Source organism: Papaver somniferum, chromosome 6, assembly GCF_003573695.1.
Source record: "Papaver somniferum cultivar HN1 chromosome 6, ASM357369v1, whole genome shotgun sequence".
Lineage (NCBI taxonomy): Eukaryota > Viridiplantae > Streptophyta > Magnoliopsida > Ranunculales > Papaveraceae > Papaver > Papaver somniferum.
In genome coordinates, this window is record NC_039363.1 from 73443810 (window position 1) to 73463963 (window position 20154).

The following is a 20154-nucleotide window of genomic DNA, read 5'->3' on the forward strand; positions in this document are numbered from 1 at the left end:
TTATGGACGCCGTGACCCAATAAAAATATTAATTAAAATATTGGTAGACTACCAAATATTATATAATTAATCCATATGATGATTGCTGAATCAACATAAATTTATTAGCGTTTGAATCCTGCTCAGAATGATGATTTGTTGAGCGTTTGTTCGAAACCCTAATTTTTGATCGATTGCTCATTAATTGACGAATTGCTGAAAATGAGCGAAGGAGGGACCGACCACATGGGACTATGGACGTCCATGTGATGCCCAATTTATCGAGTGAGCGTACACCAGGGTCCTGAGTTGTCCGGTTGGTGAAGGAATGAAGATTAAATATCGGTTTCGTCATTTATTGATATAGTGCTCGATTGAGCATTAGGTGATAAAACCCTAATTATGAAAAGGTGAGGGACCGAGCAAGAGAGTATGAGACCGTCCCTTGGTGGTCAAGGGACCGCTGGTGGGCGTTCGAACAAACTCCCAGTTAATTAGAAAGAGTTTGGACCCAATATGAGCAATTGCGCAAATTAGGTCAAAATTAGGAAAACGAGTGGGACCGGCTTTGTGCAAGCCCTAGGAATGACCCTGGTCGGTCAAGAGGGAATGCACGTGTTACCATGGTGTCCGTGTTCCCGTACTGAGAGTTTCAGTATTTTCTGATGTGCGTTTGAGCAATATTTCGGATTTTCAGAAGAGTTCGATCTTTGACCGAAATCCTCGATTTTGCTCGAATGAGCAAGTATGCTCGTTTGATTAATATCTTGTGAATATTAAAATAATAATATTATAATATATTTTCGCGAGTAGCCTAGTCGGTCGTGTGACCATGTTGACTTTTGGCGTTTTCATGGTTTGCGCAATGTTTGAGAAAATATGAAGAAACCATGATTTTTGCAAACAGGGGAGTTTCACAAGATGAGAAAAATAACAATTTATGAAAGATTAGGGATTGCAAGGTGTGGGACCGGCCACGGCTAGGGCATGGCCGTCCGTCTAAGTTGCTCGGTCCCGCAACACCTTTCCCTATTTTGTATTATTATTTTTTGTGAAACTACACAAAATTGAGGAAACCATGAAAATATGGAGAAACCACGAGTTTTGTTCAAACAAGGAAAGTTGCTGGAATGGAGAAGTCTTCATGAGTTTATGAAAACAACAAAAATAAGGAAAAATAATGGAGGAAGCATAGGACCGACCACAGCTAGGGCATGGCCGGCCGGTCGGTGGTCCCGACCAATGGGGGCTTTTCCATTATTTTAATATTATTATTTTCTCTCTTCAGTTTTGTGCGGGCCTCATTTTTCCATATTTTGGATGCGCGTTCGCGCATTTGGGGTGCTCGTTCGTGCATCATTGTCGAGTGCACTTGCACCATTTTATGGGGCTTACTCAGTGGTAGTCCAGATGCCCGATTTTTAAGTATTTATTACTAATTTATGAAATTCAGCGGAGAATGATTCATGAAACTGAGTAATAAAAGTGATTAGTTTTTTATTATCAATTCATAGGATCAACCGTGGATTCGACCATGAATTCGGAATAATAAAATAGGTATTACCATTCCATGGGATCGTGGATTCGACCATAAAATCAGAGTAATAAAATAAGTGGTGATATTACCATTTCATGAGACCAGCCGTGGGTTCGACCATGAAATCAGAGTAATATCTATTACCATTTCATGAGATCAGCCGTGGATTCGATCATGAAATCGGAATAATACATTTATCTATTACCATTTCGATCATGAAATAGGAGTAATGAGATAAGATAGATTATCTTCTAGGAATTCAGTGGTGAATGTCACAGTAGAATTTAATCTCTTGTGTATAGTCAGTGAATCAGCAAGTGTTGCCGATGCCCTAAAGACGTTATTGCTCTCAATATTACGGAGAACCGCCTGGATCTATACACTATCTCTCTACATAGTCAGGTAATAGTGAGTGTCACCGACGTCCTGAAGGCGTTGTTGCTCTCAATCTTACGGAGAACCGCCCAATCGTTCTTCTACGTAAAGGGGGGTCTCTCTCATGTAGTCATGGAACATCGAGTGTCACCGACGTCCTGAAGGTGTTATTGCTTTCAATCTTACGGAGAACCGCCAAATTATGTTATTCTACATAGAGGGCATGATGAAATGCGAGGTATCGAACGCTCAGCTAGTGGAGGCCTTCCGAAATGCATAATCATCATGGCTTCGTAAAATATGAATCGTCACATGCCCGAAAGCCGTGTCAGAAACATGTATCATGATTTTACGGTTTTTACCTTTGTTGAAAATCCACCATCTACAACCCATTTTGATGATTTTGACCTAATTAATCTTTTACAGTTCATATTGGGTTTAAACTCTTTCGAAACAACTTGGAATTTGATCCATCGGCAATCAGCTGGTCCCACGACCACCAAGGGCCGGTTCAATACCCCTTCGTCGGTCCCTCTTCTCTCCATAATTAGGTTTTACCACCTAATGCTTAAAACAACACTATTTTAATAATGATTAAACGCGCATTTAGTCATCCTTTCACCAACCGGTCTACAAACGACTTTGGTGCATGCTCATTCGAGCACCCGGGATCTACATGGTCGTCCCATCATCTCATGTAACCGGTCCCTCTCTCACTCATTGGTTGATTTTCAGTAAATCATCTATTGATCAACAATCAATTAAAAATTAGGGTTTCGAACCAAATGCTCTGGAAAGCAAAATTCTGAACAGGTTCAAACACCAATAATTATATGTTGATCCAACAATCAATATTTTAATTAATTATACATTATTCGGTCCAAATACTAGTATTTTTAATTAATATTTTATTTGGTTCCGCTACCAATAATCCATTAATCGAGAAATATTTGCTTAGACTGGCAATATTTATTCAACTATCAATATTTAATTGCTCGACCGAGCAATATTTTTCATGTTGATTCAGTTATCAATATCGAGTATCAATATTCCTCGTGTTTATCCAATTATCAACATTCGAGAATTCCACACCTTTCCAGCTATCATATTTCATTAGTTATCAACCAAAAATTTGTTTCATCAGTTGACCATTATAATCCCTCTTCTTCATTCGACAACTCATGATGCAAGTGCTCAACAACATTTTCTATCAACAGTTCCATGATCAAGCAATCTCATTAGACCGACGATTGTTGATCCAAATCATCAGAGTATCGATGCCTCAGCTGGCGCATATATTTCACAATTTATTAGACTTAATGTATATGCATCTGTCCCAGTAGACATGCTCAATCCATGAATCATAGAGCATTCGTCAATCATGCTCGACTCAAGACTAATACTCATAGTCTAGTCAACAACGACTAATAAAATACACGTTTTCCTTGCAGACTCCACATTCATGAGACATCAATCATGTCACATAGGGGAATATTCACTAGGGTTTTGGTTTGGCGGCCTACAGCACGTGTGTACACCCATGATGACAAATGTGAGTAAGTCGTGCAAGCAGTTCAATGAGTTAGCAAAGTAGTGGGTGGACAATCAACCAATTTTCCCACGTGCGTGGAATTTGTTTAACCACGATTTCCCACTCTTTCACTCCAACAAACGTCACACTTACTGGGGATCAGCGTGTGTACTATTCTTGCAATATAAATAAGTTTTGTGAATCCACGATTGAGAGAGAGAGAGAGAGAGAGAGGAAGAATTCTCATCTAAACAACAACTCTCAACATAGCAGATTTCAATCAATCATAACTTATCTTATTTGAACTCAACAGTTCAGAAAACTTCTGAAGTCTACAACACATCCACAATCCTTGATCATCATTGATCTCACACACTTTTCAGCTTCCCCCTACAGATCGACCATCATCCCTCTTTGTGAATAAATTGGCTCTGGAACGGCCATTGTCTTGGTTTCCGGACTCTTACAGATTGATCTCTTGAAATCAAAGCACTCCCGTGCAGTGCATCTGTTTGCAAAAGGTTTCTGCAATTTTCTCGTTTGAGGAATCGTTTATCTCTCCACTTTTCCTCAAAAACCTGTGAATCGTTTTCACCCATCAACAAAGGGATACTTCCTACAATATAAGATATATCTCTAAATAATTTCAATATATTTCTATATATAAAATGTGATTATTATCCTCATTATTTATAGGTATATTTTGTACTTGTCAAAATTATTCTATAAAAGTAGTATATAAATATCTAATTCAGAGCGGTGCTCTTTGATGAAGATGAAAAGACGAGGGTACCAAAATACACCACAATCTTTAATTTATCCACATATAAGTCCTCTTACCGAAAGTGATTTCCTATGGACAAAGTCGAGACAATACGAAAAATTGGTATTCACACTTTGTGTGATCGTCTATGGATACGAGATCGAGACAATACAACAATCAAAGTGTGATACTTGATAATAGGTTCGGACTTAACCAAACTCTATAGGATCACTATCAAGTAAAGCGGAGTTAACGTTTGTGTAATTTACATCTAATTATAATAAACAATTATAATTTCGGAAATAGAAAAGTAAAAGACACAACAAGATTTTATTAACAAGGAAACTGCAAATGCAGAAAACCCGGGGACCTAGTCCAGAATTGAATACACTCAGAATTAAGCCGCTATACAAACTCTAAACCAATTTCGTATAGTTGAGACCAAGCAACTACCCCTAGTTCACTTAGTTTCCTCAGTATCCCTGCGCTTCCGACTATCAATGAGTGCACACACTGGAACAATTCCTTTGGATCGTATTCCAAACAGTAAAGGAACAACAAATCTGTTTGGTAACAACTCTATTGATTCTTTAAAATAAGATATCTCAAGTCATATGCCAATTATCTTTCGTTTAATCTAATAAACTCCTTTTCCTGGTTAGATCAATCCAATCTCTATTACCAAGGTAATAAGATTCGGATTTATAACAATCTAAATAGATCTTGAAAGAACTATTATGTGTTACCTATTTCAGACAACTAATCAATCGAATAAATCCAATATTAGTTGGATCCCAGCCGATCAAGGTTTGTGCAACACAAACATATGAGAAACCAATAAGAAATCTTCTTTAATCTTCAATTAAACTTGCACAACACCACTTGAATCTCTTGTGATCAATCTAAAAAAGCGGGGGTCTAACAACCAAACCCAATATTTTGTTTGACAATCTGAATAGACAAAATCCAATATACTTTCAAGAGAAACAACTAGATAGTCAGACTCAATCTAGAGAAAAGTATATCAAAGAGTTTTATATCTCAATCTCTCAATTAAATCTGCAATCAGCAAATAGGAATTTGCGAGCCCGATTGAATATAAGAGAAATAACTTGAACGGTACCAAAGTCCAATGTTCAAGGATATATAAATTTCAATCAACAACCAAAGGTTGGATTTCCCAATTGATAGATTCAACGCACAACCTGTGATATTTCAATTATATAACAAAATATAATGCGGAAAAAAAATAACACAGATACCAGAAGTTTTGTTAACGAGGAAACTGCAAATGCAGAAAAATCATGGGACCTAGTCCAGCTTCGAACACCGCATTGTATTAATCCACTAAAGACACTAGCCTACTACCGATGAACTTCGGACTGGAATGTAGTAGGGCCCTAATCAATCTCACACTGATCAAGGTACAGTTGCGCTCCTTACGTCTCTGAATCCCAGCAAGATTCTACGCACTTGATTCCCTTAGATGATCTCACCCACAACCAAGAGTTGCTACGACCCAAAGTCGAAGACTTGATAAACAAATCTGTCTCACACAGAAAAGTTTATTGCAATAGATAAATCTGTCTCCCACAAAAATACCTACGAGTTTTGTTCCATCTTTTAATAAATCAAGGTGAACATGAAACAATTGATATACCGGACTTATATTCCCGAAGAACATCCTAGAAATATCAATCACCTCATAATAATCTTAATCGATTAACGAAACAAGATATTGTGGAATCATAAACGATGAGACGAAGGTGTTTGTGACTACTTTTAAATCTTACCTATCGGAGATAAATCTCAAGCAAACCTTAACAAAGATAATACTCAATCACGATAGTAAAAGTAAGATCAGAACACGCAACTACATAGAAAATAGTTGGGTCCGGCTTCACAATCCAAATGAAATCTTCAAGTCGTTAACCTACAAGGTTTCGTGAAAAACCTAAGGTTAAAGGAGAATCGACTCTAGTCGCAACTAATATCACACAGAATATGTGGGGATTAAGTTTCCCAGTTGCTAGAGTTCTCCATTATATAGTTTTCAAATCAGGGTTTGCAATCTAAGTTACCTTGGTAACAAAGCATTCAATCTTCACCGTTAGATGAAATCCTGATTAGTTTCAAGCTAATATCATTCAACAGTTAGATCGAACTTAGCTTGTTATACATAAATGAATTATACCATCATTTAGGTTTAAGTAACCGTACCTAAACATGTACACCATGTTGGCTCAACCGTAGTTAACGGAGGTTAGCTATATGAACACTCTCATATCAACCTTATTCATCTTAGCCATAACTAGTTCAAATGACTCAAATGAAACTAGTTAAAGAGTTGTTCAATTGCTATATTCTCATAGAAGTATACAAGAACACAATTGAAGCAAAATCTGTTTGATTCACTCGAATCAATTCATGAACATTATATCCACGGTTTGCAAGAATGCATTCCTTATTATATAAATGTATTTGTTCATGTCACAATCGATTTTATAACTTTAACCACTCAAGTATCCAAATGGGTACGCATACTTGAATAGCCGGACCAAGTTTGGTTTTCGCCGGTATGCTAACGGGTACGCATACCTCCAAACCCAGCAGAAATTTCCGGTCATAAACCTACGCCAGTATGCGTACGGGTACGCGCACTTAGGTTCCAGGATTTCTCAAACCAACAGGTAGGCATACATGTATGCATACTATGGTTCCCGGACATGGATCACATATATGCAAGAGTACACAACATGTTTATAATCCAATGTTGGTTAAGGGTTCCAAACTCTTATTTCAATCATTGATTATGTTAGAGCATAGCTCGGTTGAACTCACCAAGCATTGGTATGTCAAGTTTGGTTGTCAAATTTTAGTGAATCAAAACTCATGTTAAGAGTCGCTTGATTATGTACTAGAGTCAACTTCGTATAGATTAGCTTGAAAGTATTAGGATATGAGACATTACAAGTATTGCGAATATTTGAAGATGTGAATAAGCAAGGAGCTACAACGACAACAATCATCCTTCCACTTGAGGTTAGTGATATTTGACTTGAACTGTTTCATTCCATAACGTATCTTTCAAGTCGTGCATATTGAAAACAAAACTGCGAAGCATATTTGAACTCTAGATAGACATAGTATTAAGGAATGCAATAAGAGGTTTATTTCTTAACCATTAAACTTTCTAGATAAGACATCGGCATAATCATTTGAATGCTATTGTAATTATGTATGGGTATGAGGTGTGGATTTTATCCTAGGGAACAATATTTTACATGTGTTTAAAGGAAGTAAGTTCATAAACTTGTTTGTGAACCGAAAAGGAAATTTCCAGGTGTTATTGGTTTTGTTATTCATTGCTTATATTATGAACAACCAATATGTGTGATTGAGTATAACCGCTCACAACTTGTTTGTTTTCTTGGTAGAACTATTCACAAAGGCCTGACTTATGTATTGGTATGACTTTTATTAGTGAAACCGATCTTAAGTAATCACCTGAGATGGTATGATCGGGTTTGTGTTTTGTCTGACCAAATTTGGGAAAGGGGAACAGATCCTAGTAAGAGGTGCAATACATCACAAAGGGGAACTGATCCTTGTATGAGGTGCAACAAGGTTTATAGCAGAAAGGGGAACCGATCCTATGAATATGTGAAACACGTTTTTAGGCAAAGGGGAACCGATCCCATTGGAAAGATAGTGTGACAATGCACAATACTCACATGGAGGTAGAAACCGAAACTTGTTTTGGTAGAACTGTTAAACCCATGATTGTGATTGAATGTTTGTTTGATCAATCGCATAGTTCTTGAAATTCAGATGAACCAATTCTAAACTTGTGTGGAAGTGTGGCAAATCAGTTTCAAGGTTGTAAGTGTGAAAGAGAACTTACAAAGTAAGGATGTCGGCATACTTTGAACATGTGTTGTGAATGTTTATTTCTTTAATTGTTCAAAGTTATTCCTTAATAGCTAAAGGAAGAAAATCCTAGGATCGAAACATAAGTAAGTTAAGAATCTTTTAATTAAGTTTATTAATTTCATTTTGTAGGGAAATACAAGAATTAGTAATGTGCATTTACTAATTAGAATTTCCGAGAGATTTCGATCATTATTTTTGGACAGAGCATTTCCAGGAATTATGGAAACCGAATTTGTGCTTTAGTAAATATCGTGAGAATATTTCCGGTTTTGTAAATTCCTTGGTGTCGAAACTTCCTTGTCTATAAATACTTGAAGTTTTCCTTTCTAGCAAACTAATCCTTCGTAACAACAGACTTCCTCTTTGTTGTTGTTACTGGTGTAGCCTCCTATTCGGAGAGGAGAGCAACCTAATTAGGAGAAATCTCTTACGACCACTCAGTTTATAGTATTATTTGGGATTGAGAAGCTCTAGCGTGTACCGTTGGTGGGAAACTAGATAATTGCGGTCTATGTTTTGTTTTCGATTGATTTGATTAACTAACGATGGTTGAAATATGATTGCACCTAGTTTGTTTATGCTTGAGAATCTTCTCTTCTGATATAAGATTCACTTAAACTAGTTCAGAGTTTTGACAGGGATCTTAGACTGTTGTTAGTGCTCAAGACGATCTTTTGATAATCCATTGTTAACAGTCTCCGTTCTGTGCGTGATTGATCACAAGAGATTCAAGTGATTGTGTGCAGGTTTATATTGAAGATCTAAGAAGATTTGAAGACGAAGAAGATATTGAAGATTTCTGATTTGTGAGTTCATAATCTTTGGTGTGCACAATACTTGTTTCGGTAAAAGAGGATCCAATTAATAATCGGTTTATCCTTGTGATAGATTGGATTGATTAATTAAGTATATCGGCATCAACACAATTCTTTGGATTAAGAGTGTTATTGGCTTAATCTTAAACGATTACTTCGGTAATTGAACATAAGATAGATCTAAGGACCTGACGAAGGAGTTTATGTTAAGATAAATAGAAGAGCCTTTGTCCGACTCATATCACTTGGTTGAAGAGAGTTGATACCAAACAGATTTGTTGTTCCTTTACTATTTGGAATACGAACCAAAGGAATTGATACAAGTACGTGACTTATTTATAAGTTGGAGGCGTGGGAATACAGACGGAACTAGGTGAACTAAGGTTTAGTTGCTTGGTCTCAACTATACGAAGTTGGTGTAATTTTATGTAGCGGCTTAATACTGAGAGTATTCAATTCTGGACAAGGTCCTGGGGTTTTTCTGCATTTGCGGTTTCCTCGTTAACAAAATCTTGATGTGTCATTCACTTTATATTTTCGCATTATAATTTTTTTATTATAATTAAAGTAAATTACACAAATATTAATTCCTATTTACTTGATAAGTGAATCCTATTGTGTTTGGTTAAGTCCGAACCTTTTTATCAAGTAACATACTTCGTTGTTGTATTTTATCGATCTCGTATCCATAGACGATCACACGAAGTGTGAACCGATTAGTTGTATTGTCTCAACTTAGTCCATAGACAATCACTTTCGGAGAAATGACTTATAGGTAGGAAAAGTTTTAAGCTTGACGTATATTTGGGTACCCTCATCAGAGCAGGCAAACACGAAAAGATCTAACAATCTGTGTTTGGTGCGACCCAACTTATAAGAAATTGAATTCATGTTCGATTCAATTAATGTTTCAAGATCCTCAGTAAATCTTCAACAAGATTCTGATGAATATCTCTCAGGGCTTGTCAAGATGTTAGATAAATGGATTGGACAAAACCTGTTATTTACTGATGAAATCAGTAATATCATGAGTGATAGAAAACTGGAATTTTTTTTAGATTACTCAAAGGATTCTCTAAATTGTTCAATTCCGACATCTAAATGTTGTAAAAAGACTAAGAAGAGACAGTCCAGGAATTTCTTTCAAGAAGGATGGAGTCATTTATGTCAGAAAATTTGTTTTGCAAAACTTCTGATCAATCTTTTTAAGGATCTCTATAAGAACTTAACAATTCATCCTAAACCTGGTGAACAATGTCTGGGAGCCTTCGCACTTAAAACAACTTCACCATTCCAGTGGTTCCTAGATAGTGGTTGTAGTAGACATATGACAGGTGATCTCTCTTGGTTCACAAGGACAGAAGACTATAAGGGAGTTTCAGTAACATTCGGAGATGGAAGCAGCTGTCTTATTAGCAAGAAAGGTACTATAAAACTTCCTGGTATTCCCGAAATTCATGATGTTGTTTATGTTAAAGGAATGAAAGCAAATCTTCTGTCTGTAAGTCAAAATTTGTGATAAAGGTAACAAAGTTATCTTCAATATGAAAGGTTGTGATATTGAAGACAGGTCCGAAAAAATAATTTTTCGAGGACGAAGAAGTATGAATAATTGTTACCTTCTTGATATACAGTCCAATCTATTCTGTAACTTGACTAAGGTTGAGTCAACCCATTTGTGGCATGAACGTTTTGGTCATATCAACTACCGAATGCTTGGAAAGCTCATTAATCATGAACTTGTCAAACGTGTTCCAAAAATTAACACTAAAGTAGAAGGTGTTTGTGGGGCATGCCAAAAGGGTAAGCAAGGAAAAATTCCACACAAATTTTCTCGAGACATAGCCACTCGTGCTCCTCTCGATCTTATTCATATGAATCTTCTTGGTCCAATCCAACAAGCATCCGTTGGAGGAAATAAGTATACTTTAGTGATGGTAGATGACTATACACGTTTTACATGGGTTGCTTTTCTGAAGCACAAGAATGTCACTCTTGATAAATTCAATATTATCATGAACATAGTACAAAATGAACAAGGTCGTAAAATTAAGAAGATAATAAGCGATCGTGGTACAGAATTCAAGGATACGAAAGTATATGAATACTGTAATGATCTTGGGATTTCCATCAATTCTATGCTCTTATTACACCTCAAGCTAATGTTGTAGCTAAGAGAAAGAATAGAAATATTCAAGAAATGGCAAGAGTAATGCTTCACAATAAAAACCTACCATTAAACTTCTGGGGGGAAGCTGTTTTTACAGCCTGTTATCTAATAAATAGAGTTTATTTAAGATCCAAAACTCTGAATACTCCACAGATGGTATGGAAGAAAATCCAATATGAGTTATTTAAGGGTTTTCGGAAGCAAATGCTATATTCTCAAAGATAGGGAACATAGAGGAAAATTTGATTCCAAAAGTGAGTCTTTCTTGGCTATGCCTCTGATAGTCGTGCCTTCCGAGTATACTATCTCAGAACCAAAGTTATGATGGAATCAATTAACGTGGTTATTGATGACATTAGTGACTTTAGTCAAGACAACCACACTGCAGCAGAGCTTCCTCCCTCTGAAACTGTTGTTAAATAAAAACAGACTGAAGAAGAACCAACTGTGGTTCCTCTAATTAGTGACATTGATGACAAAGATGATAATGAAAGTATTGTTGAATAACCCAATGATACTGAAAGTATTGCCCAAAAACCTGCCAAGTGGGTACATCAAAGACATTCTACTGAAGATATTATTGGAGATGCCAATGCCAGAGTGATGACTCGAAGAGAACTTCAGAATGTCTGTCACTATTCATGTTTTTTTATCTTCAATAGAACCGAAAAATATTGAGGAAGCACTCAGTGAACCAGCTTGGGTAAACTTTATGCATGAGGAACTCAATCAATTTAAAAGACAAGAAGTGTGGGAACTTTTTCCAAAACCAGCAGGAGTAAACATTGTTGGAACTAAGTGGATCTACAAGAACAAATCAGACGAATTTGGAACAATTGTCATAAAAAAATCCAGGCTCGTTGCTCAAGGATATTCTCAAATTGAAGGTATTGATTTTGATGAAACTTTTGCTCATGTTGCTCGTTTAGAATAGATTAGACTTTTTACTTGCTTATGCCTGCTATCTTAAGATAAAACTGTTTCAAATGGATATCAAGTCTTCTTTTTTAAATGGGGATCTAAAAGAAGAAGTTTTTGTAGCTCAACCAAAAGGATTTGAAGATTCATTGTTCCCAGACTATGTCTTTAAACTTAAAAAGGCCTTGTATGGTCTAAAACAAGCTCCAAGAGCTTGGTATGACAAGTTGACATCCTTTCTACTTCAAAAGGGATTCTCTAGAGGTGGTGATGATAAAACACTTTTCACCAAGTGGAATGGTAAAAATGTTCTCGTAACACAAATATATGTAGATGACATCATATATGGATCCACCTCAAAACCTCTAACAGATGAATTCCTAAATCTTATGAGTAGAGAATTCGAAATAAGTAATGTCAGAGAGTTGTCATACTTTCTTGGTTTGCAAATACAGAAACAAAAAGACAATATTCTTCTTTCTCAAGAAAAATATGCAAGGAATCTTATCGAGAAATTCAAACTAAACGAATCAACACCTATGGCAACTCCAATATCGACTACTGGGAAACTCCAATCCAATCCAGGAGAAAAATATGTTGATAAAAAACTATATATATCCATGATAGGAAGCTTGCTATACTTAACCGCAACAAGGCCAGACATTTCCTTCAGTGTGGGATGTTGTGCCAGATTTCAAGCATCCTAAAAAATCACATCTTAAAGATGTAAAACGAATCATAAGATACGTTAATGGTACTGTAGATTATGGTCTATCATACTCTATGGATACAAACAACAGTCTAGTTGCCTATTCAGATGCTGATTGGGCAGGGTGTGTAGAAGATCGGAAAAGCACCTCTGGTGGTTGCTTCTATGTTGGTCAAAATCTTGTTGCTTGTCATAGTAAGAAACATAACTCACAGTCCTTATCAACCTGTGAGGCATAATACATTGCTGCTGGTGCATGTTGTACCCAACTACTATGGATGAAATAGATGCTCATTGGCTATGGAATAAATATTTCAACTATGAACATCCTTTGTGATAATTCAAGTGTTATTCGCTTGACTGAGAATCCTGTTGAACATTCTCGTACTAAACACATAGATATTAGATATCACTTTATTTGAGAATTATATGAGAATGGTGTTATCAAATTAGAGTATGTTCCATCCGAGCGTCAACTAGCTGATATTCTCACTAAACCCTTAGATAGAGCAACTTTCGAAAATCTAAGGAAATCCATAGGTATTGTCAAGGTACATTAGTACCTTGTGGATCCGTTTTCAACCTTTGCATGCAACACTTGAAACCGGGTTGGTTGTTGTTATTCTTTTGTTTTTGCATAAGGATGACAACATGATGATATTTCGATATCAATTCTCCCTGGATGAAGATGCAATCATATTGGAGAAGTAGATGAGAAATTTGAGGTAACTGTAGCACCCCCTAAGCTAGCAGCTTTCTAATCCAAGAGATTAACTAAAAGAGGCACTAAAACTAAACTATTTACTTAAACATTTGATTAAGAAATCTGTTACAAAACTTAACCCATAACTAGCCCCGCTCAGAAATATATATATACAAGAACTCGTCTCAAATGATACATATACAATAGTCATTTGGTTTACAAATACAATATGCAATATAGAAAAACATAGTAAAAGTTAACCAACTAACGAAACCATCCCTTGAAGCTTTCGCTGCGCAACTCTGATCTGTCTCTGAAACTGAAAGTGGGAATGGGTGAGCACATCATCCCTAAAAGGGGTGCCCAGTAGGAAAATAACATTTAACTTTCAAATAATCATTGGAATGATTTGAAAACAATTCATGTTTTCCCAAAACACTAAAACACAACCAATTCACAGAAATAAACAATCATGTATATGGAACTAACTCCTTCTTCAAACAATGTACTATATTGAGTGTCGACCAATTCGTTACACACCCTATTAGTTTATACTGGTGTCGACCAATTCCTTACACACCTAATACGCATAAAAGCTCGAATTCATGTAGATATAAATGAAGGAGCAGTATCCCATAGTAACAATCTTGTTAGTTAATTGTTTTCCTGTTTAAGAAAAGACTGAGTTTATATTGTATATATTTATTGCTTTTGTTTAACAAAATTTTGGTAAAATTGATGTTTATTCCATGATGTGTGTGTTTCAATTGGTTCCGGTTAAGAAAAACTATTGTTATCTTGCTTTACTGTGTGGTATCAATTGTTTAGGCTTACAAAATTTCGGCGCAATTGCGGTGATTTTAATTTCTATGTTGTTTCAATTGCTTCCGGTTGAGGTGAATAATTATGCAAGTTGATTATTTTGGTTTGTATGAATTATTTATATCGTAACAAAATAAATGGATTACGGGATGAGTTGTTTAGTCCAATTCGATTCCGGATAAGACAAACTAAGTTAATTCTGATCTTAGTTAGACTTATCGAAGTGAGGTTTCAGTTATTCAAGTCTAATCGAGTTCCTTAACAAGAAATTCTAGTTAACTAACCTAGTACTTGTCTTGTTTAAAATTGAAAGGTCTAAGTTTATGGATAATTAGAACCCGATGAGAAAAATAGAGTTATCTTTATTTTGGTCTTATCGAATTAAGCGGTTGTTTTTGAACAATCGGTTTAGCAAAAGAAATAAGGTGCTTAGTTGATTTTTGTTTTGCTAAACTAAATTGGAAAAATTGTCTCGAACAATTGTTTCCTTGGTAACATATCAAAATAAAACTACTTGTAGTTTCGGTTTTGATATTGGTTATCAGAACATGATGTTTGGAACCCTCGTGCCTAACTCTACAGATTGCAAGTCTATTTTGATATTTGTAAGATTCTTTTCGTGTTGTCCTTTATTTTTTCGTTTCTTTGTCATTTTGTGACAAAAATGGGGAGAAATATATGGAGTAAACAAGTGATACTGGCATTGATTTTATATTGATTGGTATCGCTAAGGAAAAGAACATTGGCGCTTAAACGTTTTATCTAAACGAAAGAGTCAAAGCACAGACTAAGGGGGAGTAACATGTCATATAAATTGGTATAACAAAGACGTGCGGACTGAATATCTACCTATCTTCATTAGGGGGAGTAATAGCTTTGTTATTATCATGTCAACAACGACATTTTCAAGGATTGAATGTAAGCATTTTACTGTGTTGTTGAATTCGGGAATCAAGCGTATGTGTGATGAATTCTTGTAATTTGTTTATCCATATGATGTAAGAGTTTTGTCACTAAAATTGACAAAAGGGGAGATTGTTAGATCATAGCTCGGTTGAACCCACCAAGCGTTGGTATGTCAAGTTTGGTTGTCATATTTTAGTAAATCAAAACTCATGTTAAGAGTCACTTGATTATGTACTAGAGTCAACTTCGAATAGGTTAGCTTGAAAGTATTAGGATATGAGACATTACAAGTATTGCGAAGACTTGAAGATGTGAAGAAGCAATGAGCTACAACGACAACAATCATCCTTCCACTTGAGGTTAGTGATATTTGACTTGAACTGTTTCATTCCCTAACGTATCTTTCAAGTCGTGCATATTGAAAACAAAACTGCGAAGTATATTTGAACTCTAGATAGACATAGTATTAAGGAATACAATACGGGGTTTATTGCTTACCCATTAAACTTTCTAGATAAGACATCGCCATAACCATTTGAACGCTATTGTGATTATGTATGGGTATGAGGTGAGGATTTCATCCTAGGGAACAATGTTTTACATGTGTTCTAAGGAAGTAAGTTCATAAACTTGTTTGTAAACCGAAAAGGAAATTGCCAGGTGTTATTGGTTTTGTTATTCATTGCTTATCTTATGAACAACCAATATGTGTGATTGAGTATAACCGCACACAACTTGTTTGTGTTCTTGGTAGAACTATTCAAAAATGCCTGACTTATGTATTGGTATGACTTTTATTAGTGAAACTGACCTTAAGTAATCACATGAGATGGTATGATCGGGTTTGTGTTTTGTCTGACCAAATTTGGGAAAGGGGAACCGATCCTAGTAATAGGTACAGTACATCACAAAGTGGAACCGATCCTTGTATGAGGTGCAACAAGGTTTATAACAGAAAAGGGAACCGAACCTATGAACATGTCCAACACGTTTTTAGGCAAAGGGGAACCGATCTTATGGACATGTGAAACACATATAAGTTATATACCATATATATATGGGGAACCGATCCTAGTACCTAGTCAAACGAATTTTTGAAAGCTAGCGTGACTATGCACAGTACTCACATGGAGGTAGAACCGAAACTTGTTTTGGTAGAACCGTTAAACCCACGATTGTGATTGAATGTTTGTTTGATCAATCGCATAGTTCTTGAAATTCAGATGAACCAATTCTAAACTTGTTTGGAAGTGTGGAAAATTGGTTTCAAGGTTGTAAGTGTGAAAGAGAACTTACAAAGTAAGGATGTCGACATACTTTGAACCGTGTTGTGAATGTTTATTTCTTTAATTGTTCAAAGTTATTCCTTAATAGATAAAGGAAGAAAATCCCAGTATCGAAACATAAGTAAGTTAAGAATCTTTTAATTAAGGTTATTAATTTCATTTTGTAGGGAAATACAAGAATTAGTAATGTGCATTTACTAATTAGATTTTCCAAGAGATTTCGATCATTATTTTTGGACAGAGTATTTCCAGGAATTATGGAAACCGAATTTGTGCTTTAATGAATATCTTGAGAATATTTCCGGTTTTTGAAATTCCTTGGTGTCGAAACTTCTTTGTCTATAAATACTTGAAGTTTGCCTTTCTAGCAAACTAATCCTTCGTAACAACAGACTTCCTCTTTTAGTTGTTGTTACTGGTGTGGCCGCCTATTCGGAGAGGAGAGTAACCTAATTAGGAGAAATCTCTTACGACCACTCAGTTTAAAGTATTCTTTTGGATTGAGAAGCTCTAGCGTGTACCGTTGGTGGGAAACTAGATAATTGCGGTCTATCTTTTCTTTTCGATTGATTTGATTGACTAACTATGGTTGAAATATGATTGCACCTAGTTTATTTATGCTTGAGAATCTTCTCTTCTGATATAAGATTCACTCAAACTAGTTCAGAGTTTCGACAGGGATCTTTAGACTGTTCTTAGTGCTAAAGACGATCTTGTGATAATCCATTATTAACAGACTCCGTTCTGTGCGTGATTGATCACAAGAGATTCAAGTGGTTGTGTGCAGGTTTATATTGAAGATCTAAGAAGATTTGAAGATGAAGAAGATATTGAATATTTATGATTTGTGAGTTCATAATCTTTGGTGTGCACAATACTTGTTTCGGTAAAAGAGGATCCAATTAATAATCGGTTTATCCTTGTGATAGATTGGATTGATTAATTGAGTAGATCGGCATCAACACAATTCTTTGTATTAAGAGTGTTGTTGTCTTAATGTTAAACGATTACTTCGGTAATTGTACAGAATATAGATCTAAGGACCTGACGAAGGAGTTTATGTTAAGATAAACAAAAGAGACTTTGTCCGATTCATATCACTCGGTTGAAGAGAGTTGGTACCAAACAGATTTGTTGTTCCTTTACTGTTTGGAATACGAACCAAAGGAATTGATCCAATTACGTGACTTATTTATTAAGTTGGAGGCGTGGGAATACATACAGAACTAGGTGAACTATAGGTTTATTTGCTTGGTATCAACTATACGAAGTTGGTGTAATTTTGTGTAGCGGCTTAATCCTGAGAGTATTCAATTCTGGACAAGGTCCCGGGGTTTTTCTGCATTTGCGGTTTCCTCGTTAACAAAATATTGATGTATCATTTACTTTATATTTCCGCATTATAATTGTTTTATTATAATTAAAGGAAATTACACAAACGTTAATTCCTATTTAATTGATAAGTGAAACCTATTGCGTTTGGTTAAGTCCGAACCTTTTTTATCAAGTAACATACTTCGTAGTTGTATTGTATCGATCTCGTATCCATAGAAAATCACACAAAGTGTGAACCTATTAGTTGTATTGTCTCGACTCAGTCCATAGACAATCACCTTCGGAGAAAGGACTTATAGGTAGGAAAAGTTATAAGCTTGAGATATATTTGGGTACCCTCGCCTTTTACTTTATTAGAGGATGACAATAGCCGTTTTCACACACTATTAGCATCAAAGAAATTTTCAAGTTATTGAAATAATGAGAATGAAACATTCCAAGTCTACACCGAATGATTGTATCACACAAACCATGTAAGATGATACTCGGCGATTTTCATATGATCATCTTTTGACTTTCGTCAAAAATATAAGATGAACTTGGTTGAAGCGAAAGCTTACCAACACATATTTCGAAAATATGTAAGCGAGTTAAACTCAGCTCGAAATCTCAAATGTGTATAATCGAAAACTATAGTAATACGACTTATGTCTCAATATAGGAGATAGAGTAGAAATAGACTTTCCAAGTGATAGTTGAGTTTTAGTCTCCACATACCTTTTGTTGATGAAGTTCCACAAGCTCGCCTTAGTAGTTCTTCGTCTTCAATTGATGAACGCCGTGAAGTCTAATGCTCAACTACACAATCTATCCTAGTCTGAGGCATCACTTTAAGTAGACTAGAAATCAAGACTTATAGTTTTGATCACTAACATTGACAAACAAGCTTGAGATAGCAGCGCTTGCGAGTTCGACCGAGAAGTGCTCTAACAATCTCCCCCTTTGTCAATTTTAGTGACAAAACTATTAATACATATGGATTACAAAATAAATAAACTTTGTAGATTCTCATCCAAATGCTTGATCTCCTTGGTTCTTCAACATTAATCGAAATATTCATCACTTACAAGTACTCCAATGATTCCAAATGTGTTCAATTCTGCATCATCTTTGTTGAAGATCCATAGCAATAACAATGAGAAAACAGTTGCTCTCAGTCATTTACAGTGTTATAGTATAATTATACAGCATCAAAGTCCAATTGTATCACAACTTTGACAACAATACTATGGTGATATGTATCACTCCCCCTTAGTCAATACTTCATCTCAATATGAAAACCACTCCCCCTTACATAATGATTCGTAAGCCATATGTATTTGTAGTGTGAGCTACACATTCATTCTCCCCATTTTTGTCAATATAAATTGGCAAAGGTACGAAAACTAGTGGGATCCTCATGAAATTTTCATAGAGATACTTCATGACCAAAAGAGAACAACATACCAACTTGGTTCGATGATTTCACATAGTCGAAACTTAGTTTATTCATCAAGGAGTTTACAAAGATACAAGATAACTCCTACAATATTCCACAGCCGCACTCCCCACAAAGATTTGGCTGTTAAGCACAAGTTCAATTGAGAAATCTCCCCCATAAATTATCATTCCCGAAAGAACAACAAGAGCGACCTTACTTTCACACGAAAATAAGGATTTATTTGGACAACACGGAGATACTTAACAGAAGCTCAACTACTTGAAACAAATGCAGAATTGAAGTAACACTTAAACTGGAATTCCAAACTCAATTGCCCAACAGATCGAGATAGGTGCAGGGGCAAGAATTTAGGGAATACTAATGAACCAAAACAACACCAATAGACTTCCGTAAGTGTTGAAATGTAGCAATATCTAATGGTTTGGTGAGAATATCAGCCAATTGTTGTTCGGAAGGCACAAATTCCATATTTATGATACCATTTTCATAAAGATCTCGAATATGTGCTTAGTTCTTGAGTGCTTAACGGGATTCCCAGTGATTCGAATCGCGCTGGAGTTGTCACAAAATATCTTCATTATTCCAGTATCAATTCTATAATCAGCAAGCATTTGTTTCATCCAGAAGAGTGGAGTACAACATGAGCCTGTAGCAATATATTCTGCTTCACATGTAGACAGGGATTGTGAATTTTGTTTCTTGGTATGCCAAGCCACAAGATTCAATCCTACATAGTAGAAACCCTCTGATGTAATTTTTCTCTTCCACATATCCTGCTCAATCAGCATCTGAATAGGAAAAAAGATCAGTTTTAGTATCAAAAGTATAGGATATACCATACCCGACAGTGTGATTGACGTATCGTATGATCCTTTTTGCAGCTACAAGATGAGATTCCTTTGGATTTGCCTGAAACCTAGCACAACAACCA